Consider the following 6934-nt stretch of genomic DNA (forward strand, 5'->3'; position numbering starts at 1 on the left):
CACTGTCTGATCTAGTCCTCCTCAGAGTGCTGATCTGGGAACAGTTCTGCAAAGTTCCCTGTACTGCCATTGCCTCTGACAGAGGACAGCACAAGCAAAGTGGACAAGAGAGAGTCTTTGAAGATCAACGATTTCCTTTGCAGCACTCAGCATACCCCAAAGATGGCCTTTAAGGAAGTGAAGGGGTCCTCTGCCCAAATCTACTTTGTGAAGTTCTGATCTGCTCTGACATTCAGAGCTGGCCTTGGGGGATGGGGGGGTGTGGAAGGCAGAGGCCATGTTCTTTTTTTGTTTTGTTTTTAATTTTGTAATTATATTTAGGTACAGAAAATTTAGTGTACATTTAACCCAATTTAGTGGCAAGTTCTTTAGCCTTTGCTTTTTCCAGCTTGGCAATGCGAGCCACAGACTTAGGACCCAGGACATTGCCTCCCCAGTGGCGACGGATCTCGTCATATCTGTCATTATAATTGGTCCTAATTGCTTCCACCAGCTTAGCCAGAGCACCCTTGTCTTCCAAGTTAACCTGTGTGAAGGCAACAGTGGTGCATGTCTTCCTGTGGACCAGGTGCCCCAACCTGGCCTTTCCCTTGATGATGCAGTAGGGTACCCCCATCTTTCGACACAGGGCAGGCAGGAAAACCACCAGCTCAATGGGGTCTACGTCATGGGCAATCACCACCAGCTGAGCCTTCTTGTTCTCCACTAAGGTGGTGACTGTATTGACTCCTGCTCGGAGGACAGGTGGTCTCTTAGTTGGGACGTCGCCTTTGCCAGCAGCTTTCTTCTCAGCACAGGCCAGTAGCCTTTGCTTCTTCTCTTGCTTTGTCTCTAGTCTGTACTTGTGGGCAAGCTTAAGCAGCTGAGTAGCTGTCTGCCTGTCCAGCGCCTGGGTGAACTGGTTAATGGCAGGAGGGACTTTGAGCCACTTGTAGAGGATGGCTCTTTGCCACTGCAGCCTGATGTAGCAGGGCCATTTGACGAAGAGCGTTAAATCTCTTTTGGGCTGGATGTCCTGTCCAATGCCAAAGTTCTTGGGCCTCTTCTCAAGCAGAGGGTTGACCACCTTCTTGGCCTCCTGCTTCTTGACAACGGCGGGGGCGGGGGCCACCTTCTTCCCCTTGGCCTTCTTCTCTTTGGGCATCTTGCTCTGCTGCTGGAGAGCCAGAGGCCATGTTCTTAAGGACACACCAACAGAATGGGCATCCCCTGAGAGCTTATTAAAAATGCAGAAACTTAGTGCCCTACCCCTCAGAGGCAGATCTGACACTTTATCAAAACCCCAGAGGGGTTCTTATGCACTTTAGTGTTTGAGAGATGCTGTCCTAAAAGAACTTCTGAATGCTACGGCTGGGAAAGTGACTCAAGTTTCCCTTTGCCAGTTCAGAAACTTAGGGTGCATTCCTAGAATTCTACTCACAAGATTGCAGAATAAAAACATATCTTAACTCTAGATGATACAAGAGTCAGATTCATCTGTCTTTCAATCCTATCTTCTGTCCATGGTGGTGCATAGGTTTCCAAACTCAGAGGGTACTTCCCAGCAGAATTCAAGCATCAGGGTCTGAAATAGATTGTGTAAGCAGCCAGCAACTCTCGGTCTGTAATGAGATACCCGGACCTCAGCAAATTACTGGGGTTTTCTTGATTAGTTACTAATCAATAGTATGGAGACAGTGCTGTCGATCTTATGTATTTCCCAAGGAAGTTAAAGGATCCAAAAATTCCCAGGCTGGGATGATGATGGCTCAGTGGGTAAAGGGCTTGCTGAGCACAGTGAAGACCAAAGTTAGGATTCATCCTTGGCTTCCCACACCAAACCCACTGCAGTTAATAAGAGGCTTATCACTTCTTCTGAGTCTTTCCATTCATCCTCACTGCCCCTACCCTGGATCTACATGCTACTGAGTCCTAGCCCTTTCCTCTGCTTCTGATGCCCTTTAATTCATATTTTAGTCTAGACTCAAATAGATTCTTTTTTTAACTTCTCTCTCTCTCTCTCTCTCTCTCTCTCTCTCTCTCTCTCTCTCTCTCTCTCTCTGATCATGCTGCAGCATACATGTAGTTAGGGGACAACTTGTAGACACCTTGCTACAAGATCAAGGCCAATTTGGTAAACTTAGTGAGTTCTGGGCCTACATAGAAAGACCTTATCTAGAATAAACAAACAAAACAAGAAAGAAAAAAACAAAGATACAGTGAAGAAATAACAGATAGAACTGGGTGATGGACACATGAGTGTTTACTATGTTATATTTTCTATAGCTCACCTGCATCTTATACATATTTTATATTTATTAATAAGATTAACAAATGACTTTTCATCTATAAAACATCTATTAAGAATATTAAGAGCTTATTTTCTATTTATTATAAATTGTCTTGGCCATAAGCCACCATGTCTGTTTGGCGGATTCAAGGTGCCAGTGGTCCTATGGTGCTCTCAAGACTACCACTTAGGCCTCAATTTTAAGGGCTCAACCTACCCTTACTCTAAATCTAGTATTACACGTTCAGTAAAAATGGAAAGTAACAAAAATCCTGACTTTGATACTTACCAGCTATTCAGTCTTAAAAGGGTTGGTCTCATTTTTCTTATTCACAAAATAGGACTAACGACTCCAACCTTACAGGATTGCTGTAATTACTAAACGAGATAAACTTGCACCAAGTGCTTGGGCCTCCTTACCAAGTTACCAATGTGTTAACTTCCTTCCCCACAATGAAATACAAGTTAGTATGCAACTACGGCTATCAATAACAAGAAATGTAACCAGTACATTATTTCAGTTAACTACTATCCAGATGTTTACTGAGTGGCTACTCTCTGTCTTAATATTTTGATAACGGGCGAGTGGCTTCACCTTCACAGAGAAAGCCTCAAAGCCAAGCCCCTGGAGAGATTTCTGGTCCACACCATGAATGAAGCTATAGAAGCTAGGCAGATGGCTTAGCGGAGAAGAGTGCTAGCTGCATACACGTGAAGACCAGAGTTTGCATCTTTAGCACCTACACAAAATGATCAGCAAGTATGGCCATTTGTGCTTGCAACCCCAGAGCTGGGTTGTTGGAGGGGTGGAGACCAGAGATGCTGAGGTTTGCTGACTGACCAGCCAATGTAACTGAAAAACATAATAAGGCCCAGGTTCAGTGAGAGAAAGGTCTTGAAGGAATAAGGTCAAAAATAAGAAAGCAGGAACCTGATGTCCCCTTCTGGCCTCTGCAGGCACATGCATGGGCAAGTGCACTTACATACACATGCACACATGTGCATATCCTACTGACATACACACACGTACCACACACACACACACCCCAAAATGAGATAATGGAGTTATGGATATGTCCCTCGGAGCTAGTAAAATGTTTAATAAATAATGACAATGTGACCCTTTCTGCCAGCTTGGTACTTAAGGCCATTCAGACCTTATGTTTCCGATGAGTCATTGCTAAGCTGGAGAATATGATCTCCTAAAGCTACCTGGAAGGCTGGCTATGTCACCTCTGTGAGATGGATTCTAAATACATACCCTCCCAGCAGCCAGGGAGGGGAGGTCTGAACTCCTGGGAAGCGAGACGGTGTTTTGTTCTAGTTTACAAAAAATATTGTTAGATTCCAGTCCGAGAAACTGTCCCCGGGATGACTGAAAGCAGAGCTAAGGAAACAGAATGCATATTTTTAATTGATTATTTCCTTGAACCAAATCCCCAAAGGGGATTGTTGATGGCATGAACTATGGCAATGGGTCCCACAGTATTGTCAAAGTGGGCATGGATGACCTTGGTCAGAGGAGATAAGTAGTTATTGGTGCCAGAGGCTTTGCTGAAGATCTGAAGTGAGGTTTTGTGCTAGTCCTGGTACATGCCCATCAAAAACATGGGCCCATTAGGAGAACAGAAGAGATGGTGGCTCTTTTGGCTTCACCTTTCAAGTAGACCCTGGCCATCCCAATGGTTGTTAAAAGACTAGTAGATTCCACAACATATTCGGCAGTGGCATCACCCCATTTGATTGGCAAGATCTCAGTCCGGGAAGATGGAGATGGCCTTTGCATGGACAAGTTTCTTTTTAACCCTCTTTACTGTGCTATGCAACTTGCTGTGGGTGGCAGCATTCAAGACTACGTAGTGTGTGTGATTGAGGTCAATGAAGGGATCATTAATGTCAATAATATCTACATTGTTAGACTAATCCACCCACTTCAACCTTCACCATCTTCTCTCAGGGATGGACTGGCAACTGCATGAGAAGATGGAGCTATTCTTGGGAGGACTAAGGTAGAGAGTTTCTATAATTTTTTGAGACATAGTATCTCACTGAACCAAGCTCCAGGAATCCTCTTGTCTACACACACACACACACACACACACACACACACACACACACACCCCAGCTGGCTATATATGCATACTGCTATGCCTGGATCTTTAACATGGATTTGGTGGGTCAAGGATGAAGTCCTCATGACTGTCAGCAAGCACTCCACCAACTGAGTCATCTCCCCAGCCCCTGGATTTTATTTTATTAAAGATTTATTTATTATTATACCTAAGTACACTGTAGCTGTCTTCAGATGTGCCAGAAGAGGGCATCAGATCTCATTACAGATGGTTGTGAGTCATCATGTGGTTGCTGGGGATTGAACTCAGGACCTTTGGAAGAGCAGTCAGTGCTCTTACCTGATGAGCCATCTCGCCAGCCCGATTTTATTTTTTCATTTTTTATTTATTTAAGTTAGCCTTAGTCTTTCAGAGGTAATATTTTCAATGTTGAAGAGGAATTGAGCTAGAGTAGAGTTGAGATGCTGTTTTTCCCGTTATCGTGGTAGTTGGGGAACAAGGTTGAATCCCAGCACCCTCTTGAAATGAGAATACTATCTACAGACAAGACTATTACAGGCTAGCCCCATGAGGAAGTGAAATAATAGTCAAAGAAAAATTACTCACCTCAAAACACAAATTATTTTAGGAAATAAAGGAGCGATGGCATTAGGGTGTATAGTAATATACTGTGTACTATTATATATATATATATATATATATATGTATATGTATATGTATATGTATATGTGTGTGTGTGTGTGTGTGTGTGTGTGTGTGTGTGTGTGTGTGTGTGTGCAAGTGGGAAGGAAAGGAGAGAAAGAGAAAAATCCTCAGGGCCTTGAGGTGAGTTGAGCGGTTAGTATTGAGTTGATGGAGAAGGCGTGAGAGAGAGGGACACATTTAGAAGCAGGAGCAACAGTGTCAGCAGAAAGTGTGGTCCAGCTGTTTGGATAGAAGAAGGTGGGCTGAGAAGAGAGAGAGTATCATAAAAGTCCTATCACATCTCAGAAGTCATTCCCAGCTCTCAGGAGGCAAAGACTTGGAACTCACAACCTGGTGAGCCTGGAGATTTGGGGAAGGGAAAGGAAAAAGAGAAAGAGTAGGGAGAACATGGGTGGGTGTGGGTGGGGCCTGCGGGCCTGCCAAACAGGCAGGGGACTATTGAATCAACTCAAGGGAGACAGAACTGCATGGCATCAAGGGTGCCAAAGCTAGCTGCCCTTGTCAATACCAAAACACAGCTCCCATCTCAAAAGGAATGAGAACTAGTTTACTGTAGAGCCAAATTTTAGTGCCCACCCACCAGGAATGTAGATTTAGGTCTCCCCCAAATACCATGTTCCAATGTGGGTGCAGCTTCATGAAGTTTTTATAATCACAAAACAAAGAAAAGTTATTAATTAAGGAAGTTTTTAAATACTTCAGTGGAAACATTAGGTAAGTAGTTACAGCCCAGAGGAGAAATCTCAGCTGCAGGCCTCAGATGTTATCTTAGCCCTTTGATTTGTAGAGAATAGAGTTTGGTTAATACATTCCAAAGGATTTTATAGGCTTATCAGGGTTTTAGGTCCAACACAGAGGTAGGCAAGGAATGGCTCTTAGACCAAGGAAAACTGTAATTAGCCCCTAGATCCGCAACATTCCAAACTCTGTCATTGAAGTTCTAATCAGACAATTGCATTTGTAGATGGGGCTTCTTCCCAGGGATTCTTGTTTACAGCCTGATTGCTGCTTTGCTGAATTCCAACGCAAGTCTGAGTCTCTGGGTATTTCTTCCCTGGCTCCCAGAGGTCTGCAGCACAAGCATTCCTGCTCTGTCTCAGGGCCTCCATTTAGGGGATCTGTTTACAGCTGGTCCCTGGTCAGTGGGTCACAGGGCTTCCCAGATGGTTTCTCAGGAGCTGGTGTCTTTCAGACTGTTCCCTGGTTGACAGTGCTAGTCCTGTTCTTGGTGACATTTTTTTTTCATCCAGTGTTACAATACACTGTTTTTGTTGTTGTTAAAGATTTATTTACTTATTGTATGTATTCGAGTACACTGTTGCTCTTTACAGACATACCAGAAGAGGACATCAGATCCTATTACAGATGGTTGTGAGCCACCATGTGGTTGCTAGGAACTGAACTCAGGACCTCTGGAAGAGCAGTCAGTGCTTTTAACCTCTAAGCCATCTTTTCTCCACCCCCAACCCCCCCTTTTTTTTGCCTGAAATTTTTTCATAATTCTCAGTATGCAGAATATGAAGTATGCATGCAAATAAAACCTTTGCTGAAAACAAGTCATAAAGTTATTTCTATTTTACATTAATTTTTCATTATTCTTAACAATTTCATACAAGGACACATGATCGTTTTCATCCCGAGTCCTTACAACACAACTCCTTTCAGCTTCATGTCCCATTTTTTCCATCTATTTATTTATTTACTCATTCATTCATTCATTCATTTATTTAAATTTTATTTATTTCTCTTGATAATTCACTAAGCCCAGTTACTGTTTCCCAATGTGCATCTTGATGTGTGGCAATGTGAAATTTATTTTAAGGCACTTCTTTGTTATGCATATAATTTTACCACTTATTTAAAAGGTAATCAAATTTGTATGCTAATG

At 43.1% G+C, this 6934-nt stretch overlaps 1 pseudogene; it reads right to left on the reverse strand.

Moving 5' to 3' along the window:
• Positions 1 to 313: 313 nt before the first annotated feature.
• On the reverse strand, positions 314 to 1150 carry LOC110286063 (large ribosomal subunit protein eL8 pseudogene; annotated as a pseudogene).
• Between the last annotated feature and the right edge of the window lie 5784 nt (positions 1151 to 6934).

Source organism: Mus caroli, unplaced genomic scaffold (genome assembly GCF_978045245.1).
Source record: "Mus caroli unplaced genomic scaffold, Mus_caroli_1 scaffold_20, whole genome shotgun sequence".
Lineage (NCBI taxonomy): Eukaryota > Metazoa > Chordata > Mammalia > Rodentia > Muridae > Mus > Mus caroli.